This window comes from Petaurus breviceps, unplaced genomic scaffold, assembly GCF_028583685.1.
Source record: "Petaurus breviceps papuanus isolate PSGF00001 unplaced genomic scaffold, PetGlider_PUasm1.0 221, whole genome shotgun sequence".
NCBI classification, from domain to species: Eukaryota; Metazoa; Chordata; class Mammalia; order Diprotodontia; family Petauridae; genus Petaurus; species Petaurus breviceps.
The window spans coordinates 8,882,631-8,903,228 of record NW_027185877.1 but is presented as its reverse complement, the minus strand read 5'-3'; the positions used below and the strand labels follow the sequence as shown (position 1 = coordinate 8,903,228).

General features: G+C 37.2%; 2 pseudogenes; one reads left to right on the top strand and one right to left on the bottom strand.

The window, feature by feature from the left end:
• The first annotated feature begins 334 nt into the window (after positions 1 to 334).
• Positions 335 to 854, top strand: LOC138166346 (NADH dehydrogenase [ubiquinone] 1 beta subcomplex subunit 7 pseudogene; annotated as a pseudogene).
• A 13,487-nt stretch (positions 855 to 14,341) lies between these two features.
• LOC138166341 (F-box/LRR-repeat protein 12 pseudogene) lies at positions 14,342 to 15,159 on the bottom strand (annotated as a pseudogene).
• Between the last annotated feature and the right edge of the window lie 5,439 nt (positions 15,160 to 20,598).

Genomic DNA, 20,598 nt, shown 5'->3' with positions numbered 1-20,598 from the left:
GGGTGTGAACAGTGAGCCAGAGCTTGTGGGGCTGTAGAGAGGGAACATTTCTAGTAGCTCCAGCAGTTGCAAACCCCCCTGCAATTTGGGACATAGCTCACTCCATTCTGGAAGCAGAGTTCTACCATGGCAAAGGGCTCAAAAGTCTAGTAATTGGCTGGCAATATGAGCAAGCAGAGGAAGCACAAACAGACCACAGGATTCTTTTTGGGGGGACTAAAAGGACTAAGGCATGGGACAGGAAGAGGACAGTGAAGTCAGAACTCCTGCAGCAGATACCCAAAAAACCAATGAGGAGAAGAATGCCTTAAAAGCTGAATTTGCGAGAGCTTCTGGGATGGGAGGGGGAGACTGAGGTGACCCCAGGAGCCGAGGCTGAGGCCTCACAGGCTGCAGCAGCAATGGGTTCACACCTGAATGGGCGCTACTTTCGGGATCCAGAAGCAGAGCCCGACTCATTGCACATGCCTACCTTTCCCCCGGATTATGGCTTCCAGGGACACAAGGAGCGAGTGATGGTGGCCACACAGCAGGAAATGAATGATGCACAGCTGCTTCTGCAACAGTGGGATTACTGTGCACACCATCTCATCCAACTACTCAAGTGTAAGCGGGACAGTTTTCCAAACTTCCTGGCCTGTGGCCACGAGAAGCATGTCTGGGACCTCTGCAAGCACCAGGACTATGTGGGCTGCATGAAAGAGTTTGAGCGGGAACGGCGTTTGCTGGCATGACAGAAGAGGTGGGCGAAGAGTGAAGCTTCAGAGTCAAAATAGTCACAATTTTACTGAGACCCCAGCTCTTCCCCCATTACCATGTACCAGCTGGATAAATAAACACTATTTTGACCTTCCAGACCCACTCAAAGGCCTTTGTGTGCCATCATAAGCACCACCCATCTGTATACTGGGGGTCTCGGGTCTTCCCTGACCAGCCCCACCCCTAACTCTCCTCTCTGCAGTAGGCTCCTTCTGGTGCCTGAGAAGACTTTTGGGAGAAGGCAAAGGATAGACACATAGGGTACAGATGGCCCCTGAAGCCTGAGCTCTCCTTAGTGACTGTCCCGAACTTTACAAGGTTTCTCTGCTTTTGGCTATACCATGACTAGAGGTAGCCTCTGGCCAGCACTTATGTTTATACTTGGAATATTTATGTCTCCTCTTAACTTCAAGCTGAGTAGGCACCCCGATGTTTATTTTTCATGGCATATCAAGGAAAGACTTTCACCAGGCTTGGTGAGGCTTCTGTATATAACTGACGTGAAGATAAAGATTATACACATGCAAGATTAGGTGTATGTAAATACCCACAATAATTAGCTATTAAAGTATAATTCACCAGGTTAGAAAAAAAAGCTGAATTTTCCAGATGGAAAATGAATTTCTAAAACTCACTGAAGAGAATAATTCCTTCAAAATTAGACTAGAGAAATTGAAAGCTAATAATTTTATGATAAATCAAGATAATATAAAACAGATCCAAACAAATAAGAAAATAGAAGGCAATGTGATATATATCATTTAAAAAACCATTGAGCTAGAACATAGATCCAGGAGAAGTAATTTTAAAATTATTGGACTACTTGAAAGACATGATCAAAATAGAATCTAGACACCATCTTCTAAGACATTATCAACCAAAATTGCCCAGATATCCTAGAACAAGAGGGCAAAATAGAAATTGAAGGAATTCACCAATCACCTCTTGAAAAAGATCCCAAAAAGGAAACTCCTAGGAATATTATAGCCAAATTCCAGAGTTCCCAGGTCAAGGAGAAAATACTGTAAGCAGTCAGGAAGAAACAATTTGAGTATTGTGGAAACACAATCAGGATAACACAAGACCTAGCAGCTTCTACATTAAGGGACTGAAGGGCTTGGAACATGATATTCTGGAGGTCAAAGGAGCTAGGACTAAAACCAAAAAATCACCTACCCAGGAAAATTGAGTATAATGATACAGGGGAAAATACGGTCATTCAATGAAATAGAGGATTTTCAAGCATTCTTTTTTTCCCCCAAATGCTTTATTAACATCATTCATTTCCACCAGATTTTGAGTTACAAATTTTTTCCCTCTTTTCCTCCTTGCCACCACCCCAAAATAGCAGTCCCACAGGATATCCCATCCTCCAATTTGCTGTCTCCCATATCTTCTCCCATACTCCCTTCAACTTTTCCAGTAGGGTATGGTGGATCTCTATGCCCTAGTGCTTGTATATTTTACTTCCCAATTATATGTAAAATAGTATTAGTAATATATGTGTGTGTATGTATGTGTATATATATATATATATTTAAACATTTGATTTTAAAACTTTGAATTTCAGATTCATTCCCTTCCTCCCTTGTCACCCACCCTTACTGGGAAGATAAGCAGTTCAGTAACATTAACATAGTAGACATATTGTAAAAGACTGACTATATTTCCCTCCCTCCTATCCCACCTCCCACTTGTTCTATTCTCTACTTTGATCCTGTCCCTTTTCAAAAGTGGGTGCTTCCAACTTCCCTCCCCCCAGCCTGCCCTCCCTTCCATCATCCCCCCTCTCATCCCCTTCCCCCTACTCTCCTGTAGGGTGAGATACCCTATTTAGTGTGTATGTCATTCCCTCCCCGAGCCAAATTCAATGAGAATAAGGTTGACCCATTCATTACCTTTTGCCTTCCTGTTCTTCCCCTCTATTGTAACCATTTTCCCTTGCCTCTACTACATGAGATAGTTTACCCCATTCTGTCTCTCCCCATCTCGTCTATTTATATTCCTCTCTTACCTCTTAATTTTACCCTTTAAGCATCATCCCTTGCAATTAAAATTGGTCCTGTGCCCTCTATCAAACATATATACACATTCACATATGTACTCATATGTGCATATAACCTCATATATATATGTATGTATATATATTCCCTTCAACTATTTTCATATATAGTTGAAAGAAAAATTTCACCAGTTACAATTATCATTTTTCCATGTAGGAATGTAAATAAATCAACTTTGATAAGTTCCTTATGATTTCTTTTCCCTGTTTACCTTCTCATGCTTCTCTTGCTTCTTCTATCCGAATGTCCAATTTTCTATTCAACTCTGGTTTTTCATCAAAAATGCTTGAAAATCCTCCATTTCATTGAATGACCATATTTTCCCCTGAAACATGATACTCAGTTTTGCTGGGTAGGTGATTCTTGGTTTAAATCTCAGCTCCTTTGACGTCTGGAATATCATATTCCAAGCCCTTCAATCCCTCAGTGTAGAAACTGCCAGATCCTGGGTTATCCTGATTGTGTTTCCACAATATTCAAATTGTTTCTTCGTGGTTGCTTGTAATATTCTCTCCTTGATCTGGGGATTTTGGAACCTGGCTATGATATTCCTAGGAGTTTTCTTTTTGGGATCTTTTTCAGGAGGTGATCAGTGGATTCTTTCAACCTCTATTTTTCCCTCTGGTTCTAAAACATCAGGGCAGTTTTCCTTGATTTTCTATGTTCTTTCTTTGATCATGGCTTTCAGGTAGTACAATAATTTTTAAATTATCTCTCCTTTATCTATTTTCCAGGTCAGTGGTTTTCCCAATGAGATATTTCATATTGCCTTCTATTTTTTCATTTGTTTGGATCTGTTTAACAGCATCTTGATTTCTCATAAAATCTTGCTAGCTTCCATTTGCTCCAATCTAATTCTGAAGGAATGATTCTCCTCGGTGAGCTTTTGAGATTCTTTTTCCATCTGGCAAATTTGGCTTTTTAAGGCATTCTTCTTCTCATTGCCTTTTTGAGCCTCTTTTGCCATATGAGTTAGTCTATTTTTTAAGGTGTTATTTTCTTCAGTCAGGCTGTTGACACTCATTTCATAATTTTCTTGCATCATTTTCATTTCTCTTCCCAATTTTTCCTCCACTTCTCTTATTTTCTTCTTAAGGTCCTCTATGGCCTGTAACCAGCTTGCATTTTTCTTTGAAGCTTTTGGTGCAGGAGTTCTGACTTCACTGTTTTCCTCCTGTTCCATGCTTTGCTCCTTTTTCCCCCAAAATAGGAGTCTAATGTTGGATTGCTCTGCTTGGTTTGCTTCCTTTTCCTGATGATGTCACCACTCAATCACTTGACCCCTGGGCTTTTTGCCACAGTAGAACTCTGCCACCAGACAGGGGAGCTTCCTCCCAAACACTGTGGTTTTCTCAGCTCTATTAGTTGGGTGCCCTCTCTAAATCTTCCACAGGCTCTGGCAAGCTGGTCGCACACCCCAGGACCTCCACCCTAGCCCGCAGTCCAGATCTAAGCCGGTTAAAGCAAGAGCGATTACCCCTCAGATTGGTTGCTTGGTCCCCCTACTCTCTGAAGCCCAGGAACTGAAGTTGCCACATGGTGGCGGCTACACAGCTGCAGAGCCTCAGCCACTTCTCCCCCCAGGGGCAAAAGCTGATTCACTCCCAACTACTGGATCCCAAAGCCCAGACTGCACTGACCTCTCAGTTTGTCCTTAGCGTCTATGTGTTGATAATTCTGGAGCCTGCCACAGCTGCTTGTGATCTGAAATCCCTCCAGCTGGTGGTTGATCAGGCCTGCCCTGGGGCTAAGACCTCCAGCTCTGTGGGCCTGGGCTCAGTTCCCAGAGTTCTGTGCTGGCTGATTCATGCTGGCCTGCTGGACTGTCCTTAGTGGAAGGTTAGCTTCTCTGTGTCATTTTGTGGGTTTTGTAGCTCCAAAGTTTGTTGAGAGTCCCCTTTTACATGAATTGGAGAAGGTGGAAGCCAGAGTCCTGTGGAGGACCTGTTTCTACTCTGCCACCTTGACTCCACACCCCCCCCCATTCTTGATGAAAAACCAGAGCTGATGACAAGAAAATTTGACTTTCAAATACAAGAAGCAAGAAAAGCATGCAAGTAAATGGGAAAAGAAATCATAAGGAACTTATTAAAGTTGAACTATTTACATTCCTACATGGAAAAACGATAGTAACTCATAAGACTTTTCTCAGTTATGAGGATATTTGAGGGGAATATATATGAATATATATGTATACATACATATGTATATGTATGTAGGGGGTTGTATGTGTATATAAATATGTATGTGAGTGTGGGCCTATGTATGTTCATGTATACATAGACAGAGGACACAGGATGAGTTGAATATAAAGGGATAATATCTAAAAAATAAAATTAAGGGTTGAGAGAGGAATTTATTGGGAAAAGGAGAAAGGGAGAGATATATAAAGGTAAATTATCTCATATAAAAGAGGCAAGAGAAAACTGTTACAATGTAGGGGAAGATCAGGAAGGTGAAAGGGAATGGGACAACCTGACTCTCATTGAATTTGGCTTAAGGAGGGAATAACATACACACTCAATTGGGTATCTTACCCTGCAGGAAAATAGGGGTTTAGGGGATAAGAGGGGGGGATGATAGAAGAAAGGTCAGATTAGGGGAGAGGGTAGTTAGAAGCAAACATTTTTGAAAAGGGATAGGGTCAAAGGAGAAAATAGAATAAGTGGGGATAGGATAGGATGGAGGGAAATACAGTTAGTCTTTCACAATATAACTACAATAGAAATGATTTGGGTAACTACACATGTACAACCTATATTGAATTGGTTGTCTTTCCAGTGGAGGTGGGTGAGGAAGGAAGAAGGGAAAAAATCTGGAACTCAAAGTTTTAAAAACAAATGTTTAAAAATTGTTTTTTTTACATGCAACTGGGAAATAAGATATACAGGTACTAGGGTATAGAACCCCATCTTGCCCTACTTGAAAGTTAGGGGGTGATGGGGGAGGATATAAGAGAAAACAGATTGGGGAAAGGGGAATTCAGTAGGCTTGCTATTTTGGGGTGAGAGGTAGGGGAAAGATGGGGAGAAAAATTGTAACTTAAAATCTTGTGGAAATGAATAATGAAAACTAAAAATTAATTAATTAATTATTTTCAAATGTTGTTTCCCTTGGTATTCTAGATCTTTGTGTCTCCAAATGAATGTTATTATTTTAAAGAAGTTTTTAATAAAATATCCCTTCAATAGTTTGACTGGCATAGCAGTAAAAGTATTAAGTAACTTTGGTAGTATTGCCATTTTTATCATGTTGGTATCATCTAGTCATGAACATTGAATGTCCTAGTATTCTTTATTTTTTAAAGGAGCACTTTTTAATTGAATGCATACAAGTATTTTTTGTGCTCTGGCAGATTGCCAACTATTTTAAGCATTTTGAATGGTATTTCCCCTTCTGTGATAGTCTTTGGGATTTTGTCATTGTAATACAGAAATATTAATGATTTAGGGTTTATTTCATTGCCTGCCATCTTGCTGAAGATATTGTTTTAATTAGCAACTTTGTTGATTGGCTATTGTTTATCTAAATAATTATATTATCAAAAAATAGTTTTTATTGCCTCTATGCCTGTCTTAACACTTTAATTTCTTTCTCTTTAATTCTTTGTAGTTATGAAGTCTTTTCACATATGATATCTTGTTAGTCATCATAAAAATTTTACGGAACAGGTAGTTGCAAGCATTACTAACTTCCTTTTACAGAAGAAGAAACTGAGTTCCAGAGAGACTCACACAATCATAGATTCAGAACTGGAAGGGACTGTTTAGGTCCTTCAGTCCACTTTCCTCCTTTTACAGAGGAGGAAAATTAGTTCCAGAGGGCTTAAGTGATTTATTTGAAGTCACAGCACAGTGCAGATTTAAACACCCAGGTCATCTGATCTCAGGGCCTGGACTCTTTCCACTTTAACAGAAGACTTCCCTGTCTTGGTAAAAGTGGGTGGATTAAAATCCTGGGATTCCACTTATTCTTTTACACACACACACACACACACACACACACACACACACACACACACACGCACACGCACACACACACACATCCTCTGTGTGTGCCATACCTACCAAAGTTGTTTCTTCATCTCTCTCATATTCTCTCTTTCGCTCAGTCTCTTATTTCTCTGATTCTTTCTTTGTCTTTGTCTCCATTTCTTTCTCTCCTACATATTCATTTCTTTCTTTCCTAATCCCTGGGTTGCATATTTTCTCTTCCAAGATCCTCATTTTTATTACCCCTTTCATTGTCTCTTTCTACCTTAACTGTTATACAAAGCTGAGATAGAGACATAAATATGTTTCCTTCATTGACTATAGTCTTATGTTTTGTGTTTACTTTTCTTAATGTAAGAAAACAACAGATAAATAGAAGATTATCTTCCTATAGCTCAAGAACCCAGTCCAGTTGTTTCTTTTATGTTTTTTTGTGTGTGTGTCTCTTGATTGCTTCCTCCCTCCCCTCTAATATGTGTAGAATGTATTTTTTCATCTATCATTTTTCTTTGTGAGTATGGCTCAGTAACTCAGTGGGAGAAACTTCCTCACTTTAGATTATAAAAGTCTTTATTCATAGATTAATATGAAATACAATCTTAATCAAGCAAAAGCTCATTCAACTAAGAATTTCCTAAACTTGTAAAATGAATATCAGTACTTCTGTTTTCCATTTCCACAAAACTTAGTGATTGTCTTTTGAATAAATAGCTTAATAAAATCTAAAGTTATCTGTTACACAATGGATCACAGTATTCTGAAAAGTCTATGCATCACTTTTCTGACATTTCTTCTTTCATTTACAATTGAAATGGAGTGTTCTTTATACCTTCAATGCCTGCCACCCCCAAAACCTAACCCAAGGATATATTAGTTTATATCATTTTATCTCTTTATATAATGAGCAATAACTTCATTAAAAGTTTTTCAATAATCCTTAAAATGTTTATTGATAAACATCACTTATAAATTTTCTTCTCTGTGGTTTCTCAGCAACCCCCAATCACCAATAAATTCTAATTTATGGGAAAAAATGTTGGGATAAATTGGACAGTAGTCTCAAGCTATTAACAGTGTGATTTCCTAAATTCATTATGTAATTTTTTAAATAGAGCTAATGCCTTTTATTCAGTTCTTCAGAATATTGTTTTATAGCCCGCCCTGTTTGGCAGGTTGTGCAATGGAGGAAGAAATTAAATCTTCATTTATATAAATCCACGAGAGTGCCTGTAGCCACCCCCAAGAAGTGTTACACTGTGAATTTGGAGATTATTTTGAAGGACTACGGTTTGGAATATCTGATGATGAGGATTTCATTAATATCTTGAGGAATTCTTGGGAGATTTAGTTTTGAAAAGTGCACAAATGAATATTTGCCAATGCTGAAAATTTCAAATGGGAGACAAATTGAACATGGGGTAGTATGAAATATCTTATTATTTCTGGGAGTTCTGTCTATCCTCATACACATAGTTCTTCAAAAGATATCGTGTCTGGAAAGGGCAATATTTCTAGAACAAGGGCTGTGTTTGTAGGTGTGTGTGAGACACTGTAGGAACTGTACTGCTTGTCATTTTGTTGAACACAGTGGAGATTCTCTGGAATTCATTTTTATCATTGCCAATGGGAAAATTCCATCTAGAAAGAAATGCATATGAATGTCGATGTTGTCAATTGTTTCTGTCTTTCTCTTCTGTTCTACTTTTTATATATCTCTGCCTCTCCAATTTATTTCTCCCACCCTGAATAAAACTTCAGTAAATTTTGAGTTTACTGACCTGTAAATAAAATAGTGCAACTTCTATTGAATATGCTGAAAATATTAAATGAATGAAAGGCTATGTAAAAGGAAATTTAATGTAATTCTAGATTTTTGTTATTAGCTGCAATCACATTAGACCTGACTGTGTAAGATAGAGGATTATGAAGGGATGCACATAAAAATGTCACGTTTGTACATATATAGTTTATGAAGTTCTAAATTTTGTTATACAAAGGCATACGACCCCAAATAATGTGGTATTGGTGATTACCCTAAACTCTAATTAATTAGAGGAGTGACCAAACCAGTCTCTCTTCAGGAGTTCATAATTCTTATATATTCAGTGTCTTTATTCACATACATAAATTGAAAAGCTAAGTTGGAAGAATGCTCCCTTTGATTATTAATGGGTGGGTTGATGTGTACTTATAGAACATGTGACAAGTTGGTATAAATAGAAGATGAAAAAGAATATAATGAAATAGATGTATGATATTTTAAACAATGTACTAAATAGTTCAAATGCAATTGTACCAGACTTTAATGGTTAAAAATTTCCTGGTCCTTTTCTGTTAAATTATCTTGTGTGTAGTATTGCTCCTTGGAAAACAGACAAAAAGGAAGAAAGGAGAAAAAAATTAAGTTCACAATTTACATTCGTGTTAAAGTAATCTAAATTAGAAAACTTAAATACCCCTAAAATAACATGTCTGGTCAAGTAGAAAAGTAACCAATTGTGAGTAAGGCTAGATTCTCATGTAACCTATATAAATCCACCTTTGATTCACTCATGCTTTACTATTTTAATCTGTAAAATGAAAAGTATGGTTGCCACTCCCATACCAAGAAAATGGTACACATATAGTTTGGCTTGTTAGAGCCAGAAACATTTGAAGTGATATTCGTTTTTATCATGAGTGTTAGGATTTAGATAAAATAGAAACACTACTAAATATTTTGGAAGAAAACTGGAATGTTTAAAATGCATTTTAATTGGTCATATCATCAGCTATCCTAAGTACATAGTATGCATTCTAAGTAATTTCAGAACAGTAGAATAAGAAAAATTAGCCATAATATTTTGAAATAAGTATTTTGACAAAAATTTGGTTGTTATGAGTATGAAGCCACTTGAGTTATATTTTCTTGGAGAATATGATCTTGCTGACCATAAGTAATCCTAACTCTTGTCACTATTTTATGATAAATGCATCATTCTTTTTCCAAGTAATACACGTAGAATATTTTTTCATGGATCATTCTTCTTTGTGAATTTTAAGTAAATATCATTGTGTAAAGTTTTTTCTCTGAAATTAGCAAATTTCAAATTTTGTTCAAAAAACATTTGTGAATTTAACTTATTGTGACTGATTTTCCATGATATACACATAAGGCTATAAATGAAACATAACATTTTATACAGTAAGAAGTTGTCATCACTAATGGTTGACAACTTCTTACTCTATAAAATGTTATGTTTCATTTATAGCCTTATGTGTAGTTAATTTCATAATTCTCAAAATTTGTATTTCATGGTCATTTTGACATAGGGTTGTAATATGGTAAGTCAAGTTTCTGGTCTGTTTAGTTAAATTTTAATGATTAAAAAAATCTATGTTTTGATTTTGCATATTTTTAAAATTGTAGTACAGGAAATTATATTCCTAATTTGATAAGTAGAACTTTCTATCAACAAAAATTTCCTGACAACCAGTATACAGGGACAATTTATATTCATAATGATGACCCTGAGACATTGCAAGATCATGATAAGTCTTCTAAATCATTTAACTAATTAAGTAGTTCTGATCTGTATCTTTTAATGTCTTTTACAATTTTCCAAAATTTTGAAAATAGGTAATTCATGTTGATAAACATATGTATGCATATATGTACACAAATATGTGTGCATGTGTATATGGTCCTTTAGGAACCAGAGCATTTAATATAGTTGACTTTATTTTTTGTGTCTTCACAAAATGTCAGTACTTTAAAGATTTGAAATTCCATCAGTTTCAGCAATCAGTCTACTGTCACTGATCACAATAACAATAGCTGCCATTTATATAGTGCTCAAAGACTGAAAAAATGGTTTAAATATAATATCTCAGTCAATGTTAGTTCTCATGAACCCTCTATGACTTCACTTTAGTAAATGGTTTTTAAGAGTAGCTATGGCTGCAGTTAACGTGCTGATGAGCTTCTTAGCTTGGTCATGCCTGTCATAAGACAATATAGTAGTCTTTCACTAGGTTTATGCTCTGAGCCTTTCCAGCTTGGCAGGATCCTAAAAAGCCTTATAATTCACTATCAAAGATGTCAATAACCCAGGGTTCACCTCCACAACACAGATATGTTGAAATAGGTCTTTAGTGGAAGACTTTTATAAAAACTGCATTGAATTCCCAAGATAAAATCATTTAATGAAAATAATAATAGAAATAAAAAATAATTCAAGAGTCCTTTAAAGAAAACTGCATTAGCTAATTAAAATATTAATTAAGGCTTGATAAACTTACATAATATGAAGCAATTTAGATAGATGTGCTTCTAAATACAATCATGTCTTCTTAATAGTAGTTTTAATGGAATTTTTGAATTTGTTGACTTTTTGGTTAGTAATAATAGAAAATTCAAGATAATTGTCTACCTGTTGGGTAATTTAAAATAATTCACAATCTTTAGGAACATTTAATCCATATCTTGAATTACTCAATTTTTTTTGCATTCAAACTATTCCTTTGTTGGCAGTTGAAATTACTGCCAACTCTATTTATTTAGAAAAATATTTAAATGCAGGGTTTTTTTTAATTATAAGAGTATTTTTAGCTTCTTCTTGTTTGTTCCTCCCCTCCCCCCAAGCTCGTGGCAACTCTAAATTTTCTTAACCAGTCAGCACATATCTCATAATTACAGAATATTTTATCTATAGTAGATCCACTTGAGATATTTAAAAAAATGTAGCTAAAGAAGTTGGGAAAGAAGAATTTATTAAAAATAAAACAACAACAAACCTTGAAGACCATTAAAATAATTGACATACCAGTTGAAAAGAGAGGAAGAAGTTCTAGAAAATGAAATAAAAAGGAAAAAGTTTGATCAATATGAAAATTATAGTGCCTGATATAAAAATACTCAGAGAGGCAGGTGGCATAGTAGGTAGAAGACTTTGAAATCATAAGATTTGGTTTCAGGTCCTGTCTTTGACTCTGACCACTGTTAAATTGCTGGATTTTTTTCATGTAAAATTAGAAATTAGAGGTGAGTTTTTTTTAATCTGCACCTGCAGATTAAAAGAGGGAGTTTTTGCATCAGTGATTTTCCTATATCAGTGAAATCATAGGTCTTATTCTGCCCTCACCCCCCACACTCAAAAAGATAAGACCCAATCAGTGGATGATGTTGAATTTAATAGATTCTCAATAATTTGGGACCTCTTTGCAAAACAAAAGAATGATTATTTTGGAGCACATTCCATGTATCTTTGGTGTACATGCTAAGTCAGTGACATCTCAAATATTCAAAGGATATTTATGGAAAAAAAACATCTTCCATTTGATAACTTCTTTGAAACAGAAAAAGGAACAATTATTATATATGGAAAATGGAAGCAAAGATTTCATTCATTACTCAAGTTAAACCAAGATAAATCATTTTGGATATCAAAGACTTGATGAATCGTTCCTTCAACTAATATATAATTTCTTCTCTAGTGCGATGCTACTTTTGGTTATTCATGCATTTTACCGATCAGGATAGCTAAATATCTTGAAAATTGGGAAAGGCAGAGGGAAGGAAGGGTAAAGAAAAAGAGAGGGAAGGGGGGGGGCAGAGAGAAAGAGAAAGATAGGAGAGGAAGGTAGGAGAGAGGGGAGGAGAGAAAAAAGGGAGAGGAAAATAGGAGAGCCGAGGAGAGGACATATAGGCAGAGACAGAGAGAAAGAGAGACAGAGACAGAGAGAGACAGAGGTTCTAGGAATGAATAGGATGAATAAAACCAATATTCCAAGGGAGAGAACTACAAGGACCTCAGGATTTTTACTCCTTTAAAAAGACCATTATCCAAGTCCCTTTAAGGCTGTTGAAAGTAAATCATGAAACCTGTGTATCTCATCATTTCACAAAAATCTTATTTTATCTTCTGTGTGGCAGTGATTCTTAATCAGGAGTCCATAAAATTTTTAAAAATTCATATTGGTAACTATATTTCAATTTGATTGGCTTCCTTTGTAATCCTATGCATTTTATACATTTTAAAATATCATTCTGAGAAAGGGACCAGAGGTTTCAACAGACTGTGAACTGGATACATGATATACACACAAATGCTTAATAACTCCTCTTCCACAGAGTCACAAGACTGCAGTATTTTTAGAGCATCTTTTAACATTTGATTAGGAATGTTTTTGTTTTCAGCTTTAATGATTTTTCTACCATTACAGAGGCTGAAGAGGTAACGTTTTTGGTAGTAGAAAATGCAGTGCTTGCTTGACCAGACACAGTAATGAGCCTCACATCCCTATTACTGGGAAAGGACTGTTTCAGAAAAAAATGTAGTTTGCCGGTTTACTTCTTGGTGAAAATTGTCCCCTTCCCTTTACTCTCACTTGAATATCCTGTAAAAATAGTATCTTTGAAAAAAATTCCGGAGCTATAAAATTCAATGTTTCTTCATCCAGCAAACATTTGCTGAGGGCCTCTGTTCAATTCACTAGGACAGATGAGGATGAGCTGGAACCTAAGGGAAATACTTTATTTCATATTAGTGCTGATAGTCATCTCTTGACATACTAGTAGAGACATCATGGCATGATGGATAAAGAGTCTTCCCTCTGAGTTAGGGAGATTGAGAATCAAATCACACCTATTGGCTATGTGAACTGGAGAAACTCAGTCAAAAATATTATCTACTATGTGGTATGCAGGTGATCAAGATGTAAAGATAAAAATTAAGCAGTCCCTGCTCTCAAGGAGTTTATATTTTAATATTAATATTTATATTTTAATAATAATAGCATTTATGTAAGTACTTTAAGGCTTGTAAAGCTATTTATATTTATCTTACAAAACCCTGAGAAGTAGGTGCTTTATTATCCCCATTTTACAGATGAAGAAACTAAGGCAGAAGGAAATTAAATGAATATTCCAGGGTCACACAATCTTCCTGATTCTTAGGACAGTGCTTTATCCATTGTACCACTTAGCTACCTCTTAGAGGGCAGGGAAAGTAATATCTAAATTATACCATCTCAGTGGCCCAAATTCTGTAGGACTATATGCATTTAGTAGCAGTATTTAGTAGAAATGGGGGCTACTAAGCCATACATAAAGATACCTGAAGGCCACATATTGACCTAGTTTTAAAATATCCTGTTATCTGTTTTATTGCATTTTAATTTTACATGGCTGTTGCAATTACATTTTAATCTAATTTGGATCTGGAATGTCATAGATCATATGTGACCAAAGAATAGCATGTTGGACACATCTGGTTTCTATCATCTAGGCCCCCCCCCCTTTTCAACATCTCTTTTGGGAAAAAAGAGTCATGTCTGACATATTTAAAGTTTTTATTTTTTTTTGCAAGAAGGGACTTAAGTTTTAATTTTCAAACTCAACCCTGTTATCTTGCAAATTAAGAAACTTTGGTACAGTGAAGGGAAAACAGTTTCCCCAAAGTCACATAGCATTTGAGTGCCCTGACTCCACTACCTCAAGTGTTGAGTGGACCCTGAATTCTTCTGGTTTGAAGGTGTGAGGGGCTGTCATCTTAGGCCTCCCAGTCTCCAGTCTTCCAAGGGGAGCTCCCCAACAGTGATCCTACAGTGGGCCAGTCCCTCCCTAAAAATATCCTCATCTGCTGACCCCAGTCCCATGCCCTGAAGGCTGAGGACTCTGAGGTTAAGCAAGGAGAGGCAGAAAGTGAGGATATCCTTGGCTGAAAGCTTATCAGGGGTAGGAGGTGGTCCCAGGAGGCCCAAGATCTCTAAGGCCTGCATCTCCATCAGGCTGGCCAGGCCCCTGGCTGTGAGCCCGGCCACCCTGAGCTCCCGAAGTCTGGGCAGGAAGCCTCCTATGGCCTGCAGGGTCCTATCAGCAGGCACGGAGCACCCACACAGCTCGAGCTACCGGAGGTTACTGAGGCCAGGCAGGGCATCTTGAAGGCCCTGGGGGGGGTCACCCTGTAGGTGACCCTGAGCACCAGCGAGCACAGCGCCCCTTGCCGAGGCAGGGCCCGGAGCTGCAGGTCTGAGAAGGCCGGGATCCGGTCCAGCACTAGGTGTCCGAGGTGGGAAAGGATCGAGGGGCCATTCCCTGGGGGAAACCAGGCCTGGGGGACCTCACACGACTGCAGTTCCAGGAACCGAAGCGAACGTGGCAGGCAAGGAGAAGGCGATTTTGCGGAGGTCCTCTTCGGGGAGGCTGAGGCAGGCCAGGTTCGGGTAGCGCTTCCCCAGCTCCTGCAGCAAGGCCGGGGACTCAGATCCAAGTGTTTCCAGAGGGTCTGGTCCAGAATCAACCTCCGCCACCGCTTACACACCCTGGAGCTCCTGAGTCGGTCCCGGAGAGGCACGAAAGCCATATTTAAAGTTTTAGGGGATTAAAAGTTCTTGATTCATTCCCTTAATAGGTGATGTAGTAGGACAGAGTATTAGAGATGAAGTCAAGGACTAAGAGTCCCAAGTGGGATGCAAGGTAATTTTTTTTACTACAAATCCAGAGCTCTTGCAAGTTTGCTGAAGTGTTTCTATTGAGTACTTAGATGGTCAATTGCCCTCTCTTTGGATTGAGAACCCCTTGCCTGGTGGGGAACTAAGTAGGGGGTTTGCATACAGTTACTCAAGTCAATAAACATTTATTAAGCATTTACTATGTGCCAGTCATTGGGCTAAGTGCTGAGGATTAATAAAAGGGGGCAAACATTCAAAGAGCTCACAGCCCAATGGAGGAGACAACATGAAAGCTGTTACATGTACAAACAACATATAGACAGAGTATATTGTACAAGATAAATAGTATATAACACGTGTGCTATATATATGGACCCAGATATAGACAAGATACATTGGAGCTAATCAATGGAGGGAAAGCATTAGCTTTAAGGGCTATTAGGAAAGGCTACCTGTAGAAGGTGGGAGTCCAAGAAATACAGTGACTGGCAAGCATCAAGACATCTTTCAGGCCTGGGCGAGGATTCGAGCTCAGATACCTATTGGGAACAGGTGCCTCAGGACTTTTAGTTAACTCTTTTTAGTACTAATATTCCTCATATTTCATTTTCTTTAATAAAACGCATCCCCTCATTGCTAGGCTATCCTTTTCTTCCTAATTTCATCTCTATTTGTTGTGTCCAACTCCTTGTGACCACATTTGGGGTTTTCTTGGCAAAGATACTGGAGTGGCTTCCAATTTTCCTTTCTACTCGTTTTACAGATGAGGAAACTGAGGGTTACACAGCTAGTAAAGGTCTGAGACCAGATTTGAACTCACAAAGATGAATATTTCTCACTCCAGGCCCAGTCTTCTATACACTGTACCACCTAGCTATGTCCTTTATCCCTCTCAATGAAGTAAAATTTATTATGGAATTGTAGCAAACAGTTAATTTTTTTTCAAATTACTGTAGAGTTTTAATGCTATACCATTAAAACTATCTTTACAGAATCTTATAGCAATAACAAAATTCATAACCAAAAGCCATTCCCAATAAATATGTGGTAAAACATAAGAAACTATTATTGAAGTTACAGAAATGTTCCAATAACTTAAAATGAGAGAAATGGACATTAAACCACCCCCATAAATTGGCAAAAATGATGAAAAATGGAAATCATTAATGTTTGAGATGTTATGAGAAGATAGGCACACCAGTGTGCTGTTTAGTGGATCTAGGAGTCAATAAAATCATCTTGAAAAGCAATTTGTAATCATGCAAATAAAGTGACTCATATGCTAATACCCTTTGACCCAGAAATTCCACTCCAAGGCTCATGTTGCAAAGAGCCCATTCATAAGAAAATCTCTAAAGCAGCACTGTCTGGGGTAGCAAAGAACTGGAAGCAAAGTGGATGCCCACCAATTAGAGAATGGCCAAAGAAATTGTCCTACATGGACACGGGAACACCACTATGCTATAGAAGATAACAAATATATGAATATAGACAAGTAGTGAAAGATTTGCATGATCAGATGCAATGAGCATTTGTAAATGCAAAGAACCATCGAATAATGTGGATGTTGCAAAATTACAAAGAATAAGTCTGGCTCAAAAGAAGAAATATGAGAAGATACTATGTTTCAGTCCTTTGCAGCAGTGGAAAGCTCATGGGTATAGAATATTGCATATATTTTCAGACTTTTTCAATGTACTTTTCCCAGGGGATTTTTCCCCAATTATATATAAAGAGAGCTTTCAACATTCTTTTTAAATTTTTGAGTTAAAATTTTTCTCCCTCCTTCCTCTTCCTCTTCCTCCTCCCAAAGACAGCAAGCAATCTGATGTAGGCCATACATGTACAATCATGTCAAATATATTTACACATTAGTCATTTTGTGAAAGAAGAATCAGAATAAAAGGAGAAAACCATGAGAAAGAAAAAGCAAAAAGCATTTTAAAAAGTGAAAATAGTATACTTTTATATCTATTCATACTCCATAGTTCTTTCTCTGGATGTGAATAGTATTTTCCATCGTGAGTTTTTTGGAATTGTTTTGGATCATTGTATTGCCGAGAAAAGCTGAGTCTGTTGTAGTTAATCATTGAACAATATTACTGTTGCTGTGTACAATGTTATGGTTCTGATCACTTCACTCAGCATCTTTCCAGGTTTTTCTGAAACCCACCTGTTAATCATTTCTTATTGTACAATAGTATTCCATTATATTCATATAACACAACCCAGTCATACATTCCCCAATTTATGGGTATTCCTTTCATTTCCAAGTCTTAGCCATCACAAAAAAAAGAGCTGCTATAAATATTTTTGTCCATGTGGATCCTTTCCCCTTTTTTATGATCTCTTTGGGACACAGAACTAGTAGTGGTATTGGTGGATCAAATGGCAATGTACATTTTTATAGCCCTTTGGGCATAGTTCCAAATTGCTCTCCAGAATGGTTGGATCAGTTCACAACTCCACCAATAATGCATTAGTATTCCAATTTTTCCACATATTCTCCAACATTTATCATTTTCCTTTTCTGTCATGTTAGCCAATCTGATAGGTGGTACCTCAGAGTTTTTTCGATTTGCACTCCTCTAATCAATAGTGATTTAGAGCATTTTTTCATATTATTAGAAGTAGCTTTAATTTCTTCCTCTGACAACTGCCTGTTCCTATCCTTTGACCATTTATCAATTGGGGAATGACTTGTATTCTTGTAAACTTGACTCATTTCTCTATGTATTTAAGGAATTAGACCTTGGTCAGAAACACTGGCTGTCAAAACAAAGCAAATCAGAACAAAACAGCTTGGTAATTTTGTTGTCTCTCTTGATTTAGAGATGAAAGGTAGGTTGCCAATGTCAGGGCAGCTTTAAATTTTTTAAATAATTATTTAACATTTTATTTTCCCTCAATTACACATAAAAACAATTTCAACATTAAAAAAAGTCAGTTCCAAATTTTCTCCCTCTCTCCCTATACTCCCTCCTTATTGAGAAGGCAAGCAAGTTGATATAGGTCATACATATACAGTCATGCAAAACATATTTACATATTAATCATGTTGTGAAAGAAAACACAAAAGACAAAAAGAAATTAAAAAGTTAAAAAAAATATGCTTCAATCTCCATTCTGACCTAGTTCCTTCTCTGGAAGTGGATAGCATTTTTTTTGTCATAAGTCCTTAGGAATTATCTTAGATCATTATATTGCTGAAAACAGCTAAGTCATTCACAGCTGATCATTGCACAATATTACTATTACTGTGTACAATGTTCTCCTGATTCTGCTCATTTCACTTTGCATCAGTTCATAGAAGTCATTCCAGGTTTTTCTGAGAATACCCTCCTTTTCATTTCTTAAACACAAAAGTATTCCATCACAATTGCATATGACATGTTCAGCCCCAATTGATGGACATTCCCTCAATTTCCAGTTCTTTACCACAGTAAAAGAACTGCTAGAAGTAGTTTTTTATATATAGGTCCTTTTCCTTTAAAAAAAAATCTCTTTGGGATATTAACCTAGTAGAGGTATTTCTAGGTCAAAGGTTATGTACGGTATGCCCTTTGGGCATAATTCCAAATTGTTCTCTAGAATCATTGAATCAGTTCACAACTCCATCAACAGATTATTAGTATCTCAACGTTTGCACATACCTTCCAACATCTGGGGTTCTTTAGCAGGGATCCACTGACCTGTCTGGCTGATGTCCCAGAATGAAGATTGCCTGTGTTTGTAAGCATTTATAATGATTGATTAAACTGTTATCTATAATCAATTTGGAGATACTTGACCTCTTCCTTTGGTATAAAAGGAACACCCTATGGTTATGGGAGAAGTACTGGGTTCTCTAGTCAGAGAACTTCTGGACCCTCCACTATTTGTGGGATGAGAGCTCTGGAAGCCACCACAGCTTCTTCTAATTCAGTTACCCTCAACACCTGCTGTAGGTGAATGTGTGTATATGTGTGTACATGTAGTTGCCTTGGGCAACTGAGCTGAACTGTGTTCCACTCTCACCTCAATGGGACAAAGCCTTCCCTGATGACCTTCTAAATTGTCTTGGGCTGGAAAATTGTTTCATCCCTTTCTTTTATGGGTTCTGCTACTCTAGAATTCATTTTGAGCCTTAAAGATCTTTGAAGGGGACCTTAGAAAAGGTCAGGCAAGTCCCTGCCTTTTTCTCCACCATCTTGGCTCTGCCCTGGTAGGGCAATTATTAGTAGAAGATAGGGGGAGTATTACTTTATTTTTTCTTTAGTCAACTTATATTCTTGAATTTTTCACTATTTTATTTTTTTAAATAATTTTTGGTATCCTTTTCAATTGTGCTCCTCCACCTCTGCTAACCAAAGAGTCATCCCTTATAATAAAGATTTAAAAGGAGAAAAAAAGATCATTCCAGTAAAATTATCCAAAACATCAGAATATCTAGTGTTCCACTATGGTCTCCTACCCAATAAACTTTTAATAGGAGGACCAAAATTTAGAAATTCCTGGAAGAACCAAATATTTTTGCATCAGTTGAAGTACCTGGTCCTTCTGGTTCTTTAAGGAGGCAAAGACCAAGTGACTTGTTCTTCACTTTTCTAAACAATTAAGTTCTGCATTCTGCTATTCTTTTCAAGTTTTTCCACTTATATTGGTGTTCTGTTTTTAATCAGATAATTGCCAGTCAAAAGAAAATTGCATATAGGTATAAATTTTTGTTACTCATGGGAATCTGGACTCTCATGGGTTGAGAAGTTAATAATAATAATAAATAATAATTAATAATAATAAAATCTACCTCAAAGTCTTGTTTTGAGCATCACAAGAGAAAATATTGGTAAAGTGCATTGCATGTGGAACAGCCAGGAGGTCAGTGTCACTAAATTGAAGAGTACTTGTAAGAGATTAAGGCATAAGAAGACTGTAAAGGTGGGAGGGGCTAGATTATGAAGGGCTTTAAATGTCAAACTGAGCATCTTGTATTTATTGTTGGAGACAATAGGGAGCCACTACAGTTTATTGAGTAAGAGGGTGACATAGTAGGAACTGCACTTCAGGAAAATCATTTTAGTTATTGAATAGAGGATGGATTGGAATGAGGAGAGGCTTGATGCAGGTAGCCCCCGACCTCCCCCAGGAGACTACCAAAATAATCTAGGAGTGAGGAGATATGGGCCTGCACCATAGTGGTAGCAATGTCAGAGAAGAGAGAAGAGGAGAGGAGAGAAGAGAAAAGAGAAGAGAAGAGAAGAGAAGAGAAGAGAAGAGAAGAGAAGAGAAGAGAAGAGAAGAGAAGAGAAGAGAAGAGAAGAGAAGAGAAGAGAAGAAGAGAAGAGGAGAAGGGAAGAGAAGGGAAGGGAAGG